Source organism: Mobula birostris, chromosome 28 (assembly GCF_030028105.1).
Source record: "Mobula birostris isolate sMobBir1 chromosome 28, sMobBir1.hap1, whole genome shotgun sequence".
Classification (NCBI taxonomy): domain Eukaryota; kingdom Metazoa; phylum Chordata; class Chondrichthyes; order Myliobatiformes; family Myliobatidae; genus Mobula; species Mobula birostris.
Window position 1 is genome coordinate 25,374,835 of NC_092397.1, and position 14,210 is coordinate 25,389,044.

General features: G+C 45.2%; 1 protein-coding gene and 1 non-coding gene across 2 annotated transcripts in view; one reads left to right on the forward strand and one right to left on the reverse strand.

Moving 5' to 3' along the window:
• The window catches only part of LOC140189166 (uncharacterized), a 751,862-nt gene that overhangs the window by 221,657 nt on the left and 515,995 nt on the right, over positions 1–14,210 (reverse strand). The window lies entirely within an intron of this gene.
• trnam-cau (transfer RNA methionine (anticodon CAU)) lies at positions 4,419–4,490 on the forward strand. Its single transcript has one exon. It is a non-coding gene; the product is annotated as a tRNA-Met (tRNA).

Genomic DNA, 14,210 nt, shown 5'->3' on the forward strand with positions numbered 1-14,210 from the left:
TCTGTGCTGCGACCCATTCGGAGACCCCGTTCCAGGCATGTCAGCAATGAATGTGTTTTGCATTATCTATCAAGACGACTTCAGTAGTCCTGCTGTCACACATTCTGTTTATCTTCCATTGTGTCTCTTCTGCGTTCTGTCTCTTTGTCTCTGGGCTGTTCTTCGGGACAAACATCAATGGGTCGAACAACAGAGAGCCGAAATGAGCCAAAGGACACTATTTCCTCCTGTCGGTATTTTGCAGCTTACGATGCTTTCACTCACACCAAGGTAGTTTAATTTAATCAATCCCGAGGTCTCGTTAACTTCTCAGCCGGTTGATGTAATTGATAAATAACACAACGAAATAGATCGCTGCTGATCCCGCTGTTGTGCTTTTCTGCCTCGTGAGTGTGAAAACCTGGGACCGAGTCTTTAGGCCGACTCCGGATGCTCCGGGAGCGGATGTGTTATCCAGTCTGGTTCGGGATGCTGTTAGCTTGCTTCTCTTGTTTGCACGATGTGTGTTTCTTTCTCCCTCTTTCTCTGCTCATTGGCTTTTGGTCTGTTTAAAATTGGATTATTCGAGTTTCTTGCCTTGTGGCTGCTTATGAGCAGACAAATCTCAAGGTGTATAATTTATACCTTCTTTGATAATAAATGTGCGATGAATTTGAATCCTCTCTCGTTAATATATTTCGCCTCTATTGCCTCTGAGAAAGGAAGATCCAAACGACCCCGTTCTCCTGCCTGCAGGTAGGGACCGTGCTTAAGGAATGATATCTTTAGTGAAGGAGGGAACGCGGCAAGTGGTCACTAGGCTTGTCCGCTGAGGAGACCTTAAACACGGTGGGCCGATACTCTCTGGAATAATCTCATTTCTTCACACACTCACGGAGCGCCAAGATTAGGAGTTCTGGAGATGTCCGGCTCAATAGGAAAGCAGTTCAGTCCATGTTGGTGGCAGATGATCAGTCGAATGTTAAGAGTGACCAGAGTCACTCAACCGATAGAATTTCCAAGGAACACCCTGAATTCATAAGAACCTACACGAGGTAAGATGGGGATTGATTACAGATGGTTACTATGGATCAGTATGCAGAAGCTCTGGACTGCAAACAATGCCTCTTCTCCCCACAGTACATCGGCTGCTCTGTCAATCTGTTCCACATCCCCACTTCACTGTCTGACTATACATCTTCCAGCTTCACACCGATTCTAAAACTACATAAAAAGAAAGATATCAAAATATTAGTGAGTGTGTGAAGTTCAGTTAATGGGAGGTAACGTTAATCAACATAGTAGTTTAAAATAGAAGGGAGCATTTTATCGAAATGCTAAGGTTTTGTCGCCCTCTGACAGTCAACGTGATTCAGCTGAGCGAGGACGTCAATTCCAAAATGCTTGCTGGCAACCATACAGCATGTTCCAAAACTTTGGTTAAGCAAGCAAGGTTTATAGCGAGGAGACCCGAATCCATCAGTAGAGAAATTGTTTTTTTTCAATTATATAGAGACACAACATCTGGAATACCATTTAGAGTACGGGCATTTAAAGGGCTGGTGTTAATCGCGGGAAATGAGTAAACATTATTTCTTAAAATTAAATGAATACCTGTGGTGTGCAACTTGTGTTCTGAACCGAGCTCGAGATACAAGGATTGTATCTTTTGGAATATAGAGCAGTAAGAACTTGTTACAGAATAGATGTAAAATCCTGAGAGGTCTTAACAAATGGGATGTGATGAGACTGGTTCCTCCTGGATGAGAATATAGATTACAGTCACAACAGCACGTTCATATGAAATACTGGAACAGTGGTCCGGTGATTCCAATGCAGAGATGACCATTCAAATGAAACAACTGGAAGATCTGTGTCGCCCACTCCCCTTCCTATCTTCTATGTCCGGAGATAAGGCGTTCCGTTCGGTGCTGTCCTCTGCCACAATCCTGTCCCAGAGAATAAAGCTGCTGGGCTCCACCAATCTTTCCACCTCGTCGCTAACAGTGTGAAACAGCATCCGTGTCTCACCCAATAGATTCCTCTCCCGAAAATTCAAAGCTGCAAGATTAAACTAAATGTATTCCCGAATTATATACGGGTCACCATAGGAGCGTCAACAGTAAATAGAACGAAACAAAAGCGAATCAATGAAATGCCACACTCAGCGCAGGCAGCAAACTACAAAGGTAAACAAAACCATAAACTACACAAATATTAATAATAGTTAATCAATAAATGTCGGAAACATGAATTGATGAGTCTTGAAAGTGAGTCTCTGGGCTGTGAGTACAGTTCAGTGTTCGGTAAATGAAGTTGTGCATTCTTCTTCAACAGCCTGATGGCTGAGGGGTAATGGACCTGTTGGTGGGTTACCTCCTTCCTGATGCTCCAGCGAGAAGAGAGTATGATCTGGATGGCCGGGATCCCGCATTCCGTGTAGCTGAGCTCAGCGGCGGGGAGCGATTTACCTGTGCTGGACTGGGCTCTATCCATTACTGTTTGTGAGCTTTTCCGTACAAGGGCATTGGTGGTCCCATGCCAGGTCCTCATGCCACCAGTCAATATGCTCTCCACCGCACACCTATGGAAATCTGTCAACATTTTAGATGACGTGTAGAGGCGCTGCCGAGCCTTTTCTGTAATGAAACGTATGTGCCGGGCCAAGGATTGATAATCTGAAATGATAACACTGAGGAACTTAAAGTTACTCCCTCATCCTTCCCTCGCTGATTCTCCTTCATCCCTCAGCATCCGCACTGCGCCCTCACTCGGCTTTTCACATAGATTCCCTTCTCACTTCTTTCATTTCTTGTGCTGAGTTTGCAACTCACTCCCATAACTCCACTTCAGTGATAGTTTAACTACCCCGAAATGTTTCTAGAGCTTTGTCCGTTGGTGTCTTCACAGGAGCGCCGTCTCTCCAAAGGCATAACACGTTGCCAGGAGGTTATGACCATCGCGTATTTATTAATATCCACATACAACTAATATTAGCATAATTCCTTTGAGATATTTCCAGGCCTGTTCGTGTTCAATATCTCCACAGAGTTGCCACATTTACTCCGTTAGTTTGTCAGCCACTGCACTTTTGTTTACGTGCGTGTGAGTATGCGTGTATCTGTTTGTTTACATGCGTGTGCCAGTGTGTGTATCGGTGTTTGTGTGTGTGTGTGTGTGTGAGTGAGAGAGAGAGAGAGAGAGAGAGAGAGAGAGAGAGAGAGAGAGAGAGAGAGATTCACGAACAGATATAACATCAATTTAATGTTTGGGAACTCATTCCCAAACCAAAGAAACAACTGATATCAAGAGTCTGCCTCTGGGAGTGAAAGGGTCCATTTCCTTAATCAAAAAGGCCTTTAAATTCAATTTTCTATCGTACGTTTTGGTATCTATTAACAGCTTTTGTTGAATTAATCAAACATAATTTTATTTTTGCAATATAAGAACATTTCTCCGAATATCTACTTTACAAAAGATTTGGGAAGATGTTATGAGCAAGCAGATGCACGGGTTTGGCAAGTGAGACAGAACACACGGATTAACACACACAAATTGCTGGAGGAACTCAGCAGGTCAGGCAGCATTTATGGAAAAGAGTACAGTCGACGCTTTGGGCCGAGACCCTTCAGGAGGACTGGAGTAAACAAATGAGGAGTAGGATTGAAAAGTGGGAGAAGAGAGGGAGAAGCCAGGTGATAGGTGATAATCAGCTGCCAGCGTGTCTTTACACCGTCCCACGTGGGGGAGTTAAAACCCAACCCTTACTGTATCAGTTACGAAGCTTCAGTGGAGAAATGGAAAAACCGCCCCTCGTTCCAGGGCATCAGCGATAGTTCCCACCTCCCTATCTGTCACTAACTGGTCCGGCCGTGATGATCTGAACATGATACCAACATTTAATGCCGGTGGAGGATTTGCTGCATTTGAAGTCAGTACTTCTAGTGCATTAATGTCGCGAGTTCCGCTTCACAACTTGAACTGCTGGTTCAACACTGAAGGGACTCCGACAGTCATTCAATCATCAGGACAGGATTAGGAAGTTAATGTCACCTCGGAATTGAATCCGCGTTGTGGGTGAAAATGTCGCAATGTTTTTCAAAGCCTCACAAGTGGGATGAATTGTCTGTCTGAAAAATTAAATAATGTAAAATACAGTCACTGGCGAAATAGCGGGAACGAGATGGAAGAAAGGATAGAGACTAAACGGCATAGAGATAATAACTGGGTGGACCAGAAAGCAGGGAAGAAAGAAAGAAAGATGGAGAAAAAGAGAAAGAGGAGAAACAGGGAACGAGCGAAAGAAAGTTTAGAAAGTGGGTATGAATACGGGGAAACGAGGAAATGGACCCAGACATATGCAGACCCAGAGATAAACACACAGAGACACACAAAGCATAGCACAACATTCACACACAACAATTCTTTGTATTTTCCCCAGCAGAGTGGCGCAGCGGTAGCGTGCTGGGCCCATAACCCAGAGGTCGATGGATCGAAACCATCCTCTGCTATATTTTCTGTTGGCGACAGCGTTTATGCACCTTCGTGTTTTAAAACACAAATGTGTCACATTATGCATCTGTAGAAAGAAACCGCATTTCAATTGAAATGTGCCATTTATTCGTACTTCTTTGAATTCTCGTCTCTGTGGCGCAATCGGTGAGCGCGTTCGGCTGTTAACCGAAAGGCTGGTGCTTCGAGCCAGTGATCAACAGTTTTTTTTTTTTTATCTCTTTCTCATACAAGAGAAAATGTTCTGCAGCATCTATGGAATAATGTATACGGTCGATGTTTCAGGCCAAACCCCTCTAGCATTTTGTGTGTGTTGCTTGGAATTCCATCATCTGCACATTTTCTCGTTTGTGATTCGACTTCGGCACTGTGAAGTCTCTACCATTCATGGAATTGAATTGATTTTATTAATTACGTCCTTCACATACACGAGGAGTAAAATTCTTTACGTTACGTCTCCGTCTAAATGTGCAATGTACAATTTATAGTAATTTGTAATAAATAGTATGTACAACAGGACTGTCAATATAACGTAGGAATACGATTGTATCAGCGTGAATTAATCAGTCCGTCCGACAGGTGGAAGAAACTGTCCCGGAGCCTGTTGGTCCTGGGTTTTATGCTGCGGTACTGTTTCCCGGATGGTAGCAGCTGGAACGTTTCGAGATTGGGGTGACTGGGGTCCCCAACTATCCTTCGGGTCCTTTGTACACACCTGAATAGTGGGAAGTTCACATCTACAGATGGGCTAGGCTGTCCGCACCACTCTCTGCAGAGTCCTGCGTTGAGGGAAGTACAGTTCCCATACCAGGCAGTGATGCAGTCAGTCAGGATGCTGTCAATTCTACCCTTGCAGAATGTCATGAGGATTTCGGGACCCATACCAAACTTCTTCAACAGTCTGAAGTGAAAGAGGCACTGTTGTGTTTATTTTTAACCACACCGCCGGTGTGTACGGACCACGTGAGATCCTCGCTGATGTGTATACCGAGCAACTTTCACCCTTTCAATCACAGATCCATTGATGTCAATAGGGAATGCATAATCTGAAGAGAATTGAAACTTCCCTTCGACAGGAGTTCATTGAAACCCTCTCTCAGTGCTCCCACTCTGAGATCTCAGCTCTTATTTCCTGCTGCGTTTCATTACCAGCTGGGAAACTGCGCTGTCCGGAGGCCGGCGCTCCCTACTGCTGCCGCAACGGGCTCAGTAGGAATTGAATCTGTTCTACGTGTTTCAGTCACATAAACCGAAATACAGTGAAACGCTTCTCATTCTCACTGTTCATAGAGATTTAATCATTACACAGTGTATTGGGAGAGAACAAGGTGAAACAATAACAAAATGCAGAATAAAGTGTAACAGCGACAGAGAAAGCACGGTGCAGGTAAATAATAATGTGCAGTTCCATAACGCAGTAGTTAGTGAGGTTAAGCGTCCATCCTATCCTACGGGACACCATTCAATAGACACAACAGTGGGACTTAAACTATCCGTGAGACTGTGATACGTGCTTTCAGGCTTGTGTACCTTCTGCCCGATGGAAGTGAGGAAAGAGAGAATTTCTGGGGCGCGTTGTGTCTTTGGTCAGAAATCTAACAGACCTCTCTGGTCTAATGCTGTGTTTTTCTTTTAATTTGGGGTCCTCGATCATCCTACAAGAGGGACCACCCCTATCGTACATGAGGGATCCATCTGAGCCGTTAGAGTGAATTTCACTCTAAACAAATCGCCCATGAATTAGAGTTCTGCGTTCATAGTGCCCGGTTAGAGGTTATTTTTCAGTATAAAAGTGTACAACCTGAAATGGCCAGGAATCGAACCCGGGTCAACTGCTTGGGAAGCAGCTCTGCTCACCACTATTCCACCATCTCCCCATGATGCAAACCAGACTCGGTTACTGAACGGTCTCTGGTGCTATAAGAATCTGTAACTCGATCTCAGTGTCTGAGCTGTTTTCTGAAGGATCGTTCCTCACTCTGTTGCAGTTCCTATTCCGACCAGTGGATGTCGCGACGTTCCGACAGATGGGAGAAACACAGCAGCTGGATCCGACTGAAGGGAGAATCGACCCAAGAGATTCGAATGCTTTCCTGCTTCGCGGATCAGTAAATGAGAAATAAATCCTGATTATAAATATCCGGTCAGTTAGACGCTAATGTGATCACTTCCTTTGGCCAGTTCTTGAACACAGTAAGTGACTGAATCGCTAAAGAATCCTGATACACCACTGATACGCAGTGAGAAGGGGATGGGGAAAAAGCGGCAGCTCTACTCTCAACAAACAAACATCAGAGTGACTCTAATATGAACTCTACTAACCCTGACATCCATGAGACAGAGTCCACACTCGTGTTTATTCCTCCTTAGTTCAGTGGTCAGTATGTCCGCCTGTCACGTGAGAGACAGATGGTTCGAATCCCCGGCGGGGAGACCGTTTTCCTGCTTCAAATAGAAACTGGAAATTCAAGAGAAGCTTTCAACGAAACAAACGGGATTGAAGTGTTAGACAATAGACAATAGTTGCAGGAGTAGGCCATTCAGCCCTTCCAGCTAGAACCACCATGCAATGTGATCATGGCTGATCATCCACAATCAGTACTTTTTTCCTGCCTTCTCCCCATGTCCTTTCACTCTGCTATCCTTAAGAGCTCTATCTAACCCTTATGTGAAATATTCTAGAGAATTGGCCTCCACTGCCTTCTGAGGCAGAGCCTTCACAGAACCACAACCCTCTGTGTGAAAAAGTTTGTTTCTCAACTCCATTCTAAATTGTCTACCCCTTATTCATAAACTGTGGCCTCTGGTTCTGGACTCCCCCAACATCGGGAACATGTTTCCTGTCTCTAGCGTGTCCAATCCCTTAATAATCTTCTATGTTTTCTATTTTCTATGTTTCAATCAGATCCCCTCTCATCCTTCTAAATGTCAGTGTATACAACCCCAGTCGCTCCAATCTTTCAATATACGACAGTCCCTCCATCCCGGGAATAGCCTCGTGAACCTACGCTTCACTCCCTCAATAGCTAGAATGTCCTTCCTCAAATTTGGAGACCAAAACTGTACACAATATTCCAGGTGTGGTCTCACCAGAGCCCTGTACAACTGCAGAAGGACCTCTTTGCTCCTCTACTCAACCGCCCTTGTTATGAAGGCCAGCATGCCATTAGTTTTCTTCACTGCCTGCTGTACCTGCATGCCTACCTTCAGTGACTGATGAACAAGGACACCTAGAATCTCGTTGTACTTCCCCTTTTCCTAACTTGACACCATTCAGATAGTAATCTGCCTTCCTGTTCTTGACACCAAAGTGGATAACCTCACATTTATCCACATTAAACCTCATTTAGAAAGTGGGACATTCGAGTATGCGAATGACCCGGAACGGGAGAGTTTCCTGAAATCAAGGAACGTTGTGTTCAGCGGTCTTTTTCCCAGATATTCCCTGAACACGTCTGTATCTCAAAGCGTTCGGCGAACATCCGGTGCCCGAATACGTCACTCCAAACACATTAGACCGGGGCTGTTGTGTGATGTAAACTCTTGCTCTTTCCCAACACTCATGCCGATTCTCTCAGTTTGGCTTTGTGACTGTGTGGAGAAGACAGGCAAAGGTACAGCTGAGACACTTTGGAAAGAACCATACCATGTGGACGGGTTTAAAGCCGCCCTGCCTCTCCCGCAGCCCTGGATCCTCCAAACAGACGTTTCTCAACGTGGACCGCGGAAGGTATGCTTACATTTTGTGACGTCATTGCAACACGTGCGCACCCGCTGCGTTGCTCCGTCCATAGATCTGATTGACGGCAGAACACATGCGGAGGGTTCGAATTGCTGACTGGCTCAGGAGCAGTAGCAGTTGGTGGCGCAGGCAGTGAATGTGTGGGGATAATGGGAAATATCATCATCAAGTTGGCCGATGACACGACTGTGGTGGGTCTCATCAGCAAGAACGATGAGTCAGCAGATCGAGAGGAGGTGCAGCGGTTAACGGACTGGTGCAGAGCCAACAACCTGTCTCTGAATGTGAACAAAACAAAAGAGATGGTTGTTGACTTCAGGAGAACACGGAGCGACCACTCTCCGCTGAACATAAACGATTCCTTGGTAGAGCTCGTTAAGAGCACCACATTTCTTGGTGCTAACCTGGCGGAGAATCTCACCTGATTCTTCAACACCAGCTCCATAGCAAAGAAAGCCCAGCAGCATCTCTACTTTCTGCAAAGGCTGAGAAAAGTCCATCTCCCAGCCCCCCATTCTCACCACATTCAACAGAGGTTTTATTGAGATCATCCTGTGCAGCTGTATCACTGCCTGGTTCGGAAATTGCACCATCTCGGATTGCAAGATCCTGCAGCGGATAGTGAGGTCAGCTGAGAAGATCATTAGCGTCGGTCTTCCCGCTATTACAGACATTTCCAACACGCGCTGCATCTGCAAAGCAAACAGCATTATGATGGACCCCACGCACCCCTCATACAAACGTTTCTCCCTCCTGCCATCTGGAAAAAGGCACGAAAGCATTTGGGCTCTCACGAGCAGACTACGTAAAAGTTTCTTCCCACAAGCCATCAGACTCCTCAATACCCAGAGCCTGGACTGACAGCAACCTACTGCCCTCTACAGTACCTATTGTCTTGTTTATTGTTTATTGTAATGTCTGCACTGTTTTGTACACTTTATGCAGTCCTGTGTAGGCCTGTAGTCTAGTGTAGTTTTTGTGCTGTTTTACGTAGTTCAGTGTAGTTTTTTTGTACTGTTTCATGTAGCACCATGGTCCTGAATAAACGTTGTCTCATTTTTACTGTGAACTGTATTAGCAGTTGCGGTCGATATGACAATAAGAAGTGACTTGATCTGTTAATGTAGGTTCAGGAGGGAGGGGGAAATCCTGTCTGGAAAAGGAACTCGAAATGAAGGGTTCGGGTGAGTGGCAGAGGAGTTGGAATGCAGTTGAATCTAGAGCTGGAAAACGGAAAATGTAACGAAATTTTGAAATGATTTCAAGTGATGGAACGGTAGGGATGGATATTTTGTAAAAAAAAAAAAAAGAAAACGATTTCAAGGTATTGTTTAAATTTGACCAAGAACAGCCTTCTATCAATCCCGTGAAATCAAGTACAGCAACACCAAAACAAAAAAAAAATGCTGGAGAAACTCAACAGGCCAGCCAGTTCAGTCGACACGTCGGGCGGAGACAATTGATCAGTCCTGAGTTCATCCAGCGTTTCCTGTGTATTGCTTGGATTTCCAGCATCTTCGCGTTTTCTCGTTTGAAATTAGCCACAGAGTTGAAAACTGCTTTTGGGAATATAGATTGTGCTCAACCCTTAAAGGAGGTGCTTTGCTAATCGTTAGGATAAGAAACTGTGAGAAGGCATTTCATTTGAAGACTTAATTTGGTTTAAACAAAAGTATACATGTTGCCTAATGAAAATAGAAGTATCAGAGGTGTTAGAACTGGTGTTCCGGTGCAGATTTTGATCGAAGAGATTAATTCTCATTTATTGGGAGACAAGGTTAAGAAGGTGAAGAGATTACAAGTAGTCTGAAATGGGGACAGGATGGATAACTTATCTATTGATATATTTTGATGAGGTGAAGCTTTCTGATAAAGTTAGTCTGGGTATGTTAGTTATGATATATGAACTTATATTCTGCCTCTGCTTAGACGTAAAAATATCAGAGGTTTGGGCACGTCGTGGCAGTGTGTCATGGGAAATTAAGGTGTAGTAAGTGTGGTGGGAAACATAAGTATGAAGAATGTGAAGGTGTATTGTTTAATTGTTGTAATCGCGAGAACATAGTGCAATTTATGAGTATGTGAAGTGCTTAAGAATGCCGCTGAAGTTCAACAGGTTAAAGCAAAAAGTTAAACCAAATGTTAATAAGGTATTACCAGTCGGAGAACAGAATGTGAGGTCAGTGGCTATATGTCGCATCACAGGTCCATTACTAACGATACACTACTAGCTGATAAAAGGAAGTTTGTGATGTTATAAATGATATGGTGAATTGTGCCGTTCAGATATCTAGTTGTACTGAGAAAATTAAAATTATTGTAAAAGCTGCAGAAAATATCAAGGTACAACTGGTGTTATGTGGGAAACTGTAAAAGAAGCTCTGATGGGCGGGATATCTGTATTTCAGTCTCTTTGTCCAGGTACAGAATGAGATTGAGGATATTGCAGTGGAATGGGAGAAGCTGGATGGGCAACACATTAAGAAGTTTATTTCTGATTCATCAAATGCACCCAATATGAAACCTGGCTGTTACCATATTTATGCGTCAATTTGCAGGATTATATTGTAATTACATGTGACAGGTTAGCTGGTAGAGGGGGTGGTGTTATACGTTTAATAAGGAAAGGGATAGGACATAGAGTTGTGGATATGAATGAAGTGCATGAGCTGTCTGTAGTAGAAATATTTGATTCAACAAATAGGAGCATTGAAGCGGTAAAACTGTTCTGAAAGCTTTTGATTGATTTGCTGGAAGGTATATGTAGCTGCAGCTCACTAAGGGATGTTAGGTGTGGGTATTTTAGTGCACAGAATTCAATGTGGGGTTGTTAACAGAATGGTTTGATTGTAGTAGATATTTTTCAATATTTCACATTTTGTGTTTCTTAATGGTGGGAGAGGTACGAGATTTATTGTTCATCGTTTGGAAACTGCTGTAGATTTAACTTCAGTTTCTAACATTCTGGCTGGAGTGAGTGAGTGGGATGTCATGGGTGATGAAGCATTGGAGAGCGATGATTTTCCCATATTTATAAGCTTGGTTTTGGAGTTATATAAGGGACAGGAGATCACTTTTAGGATTTGGAAGTTTGGGAAAGCAAACTGGGAGATGTTTTACGTGATGAACCTCTGTCACGACTGAACGTCGAGGATGATATAGATTTCTGTGATGAAAGGTTATTATTCATCAAACTGCAGTGCAAGCGTCTCCTGTTTTTAAATGACATTAATAGGATGAAGGTTCCATGGTGGACGGTGGAGAGTGCAGAGGAAATTAGGGGAGAAATAAGGTGTTTGGGGGAGTTTTGAAGTATGACTCTCCAAGTAACCTTCTTAATTATGAAAGGACCCAGGCTGCAGTGAGGAAAGTGGTGAAGGTTCGAAAAAGGTTTACTGGAGATCGTCTTGTGATTGTATTGGAGGGGATATTAAACTTGGAGAAGTTTGGGGAATTAAGAGAATTGGGCAGGGTAACGGGTTCATAGGTTTAATAAAATTCCAGTATTGATTTGAGAAGGTGATTGTTAATCAAACAGAGAATTCTGTGTTTCTGGATCGGTTATTTGCTGCAATTCATGATCAGGATGTGGAGCGTGCGTAATGAGAATAGGTGGAGTGAACTTGGCTTTTTCCTCTTGGAGCACCAGAGGATGAGAGGTGACCGGATAGAGGTGTATAAGATGATGAGAGACATTGATCGTCTGGATAGTCGGAGGCTTTTTCCCAGGGCTGAAATGACTCACACAAGAGGGCACAGTTTTAATGTGCTTGGAAGTAGGTGCAAAGGAAATATCAGGGGTAAGTTTTTTTACGCAGAGAGTGGTGAATGCATGGAATGGGCTGCCAGCGACGGTGGTGGAGGCAAATACAATAGGGTCTTTTAATAGACTCCTGGATAGATACATGGAGCTTAGAAAAAAATAGGGGGCTATGTGAAAGTACATGTTTGGCACAGCATTGTGGACCAAAAGACGTGTATTGTGCAGTAGGTTTGCTATGTTCTCAGATAAATTAAGTGAACAACCTAAACGATGTTGGGGTAAGTAAGGTTTTAAGTGAATACTCTGATGTGTTGGAAGTCACCTGTAGCAATGTTAGTAATGTAGACTTTTCTTTGTGTGAATTTAAGAAGGGTATTAATAGTACCGGTCAGATTGCACCAGGAAGGATTATATATGTTATTGTACCTTTAAAAACATAGCTTACAATTCTCAAGATATTATTAATATTTTGAATCTGTTGTAAGGACGTGGCTGGGGACGAACCCAAGTGCAGGACACAGATGCTGAGGCAGAGGCACGAGAAGTAGCCCCTTCGCGAACGGGGAGTTAATACCCAGGACACGAGCGAAGCTTCGAACTAACAGTTCTCAGGAATAGGAAACAGGGGTTGCTGTCACAAGAGTCGACCAACGAACTGGCGGCTCCTTGCTGTAGTCGCAGGGTTTTTATCCTGTCGTTTGATGGGAAGCAGGTGCGTGTAGTTAGTGGTACTTGGGAATGATTGGAATCTAAATGAGGTGATCGAGGCCCAAATGTTGAGGCAAATTGCGGGGTGGGGGATTGCCAGACCGGATCATGACAGTACCTCCCCCTCAATGGGACCCTCTAGGCGATCCTCCCGGCCTGTACGGGTGGTCCCGATGAAAATCCCGGCTGAGGGAAGGGTCTAAGATGAAGGAGCGGGGGACCCAGGAACACTCTTCTGGACCGTACCCTTCCCAGTCCACCAGATATTGGAGATCCCTGCCCCATCGGCGCACATCTAGTAGTCGTCGGACGGTGTATGCCGGATGGTTGTCGATGATACGGGCAGGTGGGGGAGTCTCGGCAGGGGGGCACAAGGGGCTGATGGAAACTGGCTTTAACTGAGACACATGAAAGGTTGGGTGGATGCGCATGGATCTTAGACAGCTTTAGGCGGACCACTGTGGGGTTTATTACCATTCCCTTTCCACCTTCCCAGGAAGCGAGGAGCGAGTTTTCTATATTCGTTCTTGAGCGGGATTTCCTTGGAGGCCAGCCACACCATCTGCCCAGGTCGGTACTCAGGCGCCGGGATGCGATCTCGGTGGGCTGTCTTCTTATTTCGATTTGTTGATTTGAGTAGGGCCGTGCGCGTCTGCTCCCAACTCTTAAGGCACCTATTAATATGGTCCTGAACCGACGGTACTTCAATCTCATCTTCTTGCGCGGGAAGCACCGGGGGTTGGTACCCAAGGGAGCACTCGAATGGAGACCTCCCAATGGCAGAGCTCACCAGAGAGTTTTGGGCGTACTCAACCCACGGGAGGTGGTCGCTCCAGATCGGTGGGTTGTTTGCCGTTACGTAACGAAGCATCGCCTCCATGTCCTGGTTTTCCAGTTCCGTCTGCCAGTTCGTCTGGGGGTGGAAGCCGGATGACAGGCTGACGGATGTGCCCAAGGCTTGGCAGAAGACCTTCCATACTTGCGAGACAAACTGGGGACCCCGATCGGAGACGATGTACGTGGGAATTCCGTGGAGGTAGAAGGTGTGGAGGACGAGAAGATCTGCGGTTTCCTGAGAGGCCACAAAGAGCACCGCCTTAGAGAATCGGTCCTCCACGGTGAAGACCGTGGTGTTTCCGCGGGAAGGGGGTAGACCGGTGACGAAATCTAAGGCGATGTGTGAACAGAGGCGACCAGGAACATGTAGAGGACGAAGTAGCCCCGCAGGTGGTCGATGAGAGACTTTTCCCCGGGCACAGAAGGAACAAACTGAGACGTAAGAACGGGTGTCCCCCTCCATGGACGGCCACCAAAAGTACTTCCTCAGTAGAGCCAGGGTCTGGTCACTCCCGGGGTGGCAGGCGAAGCGGGATGGGTGCCCCCATTGGAGAACCTGGGACCTGACGGAGGCGGGCACGTACAGGCGATCACTGGGTCCATTGCCCGGGTCGGGGTCGTCCCGCTGGGCTTCCTTTACTTTAGCCTCGATCTCCCAAGTGAGGGAGG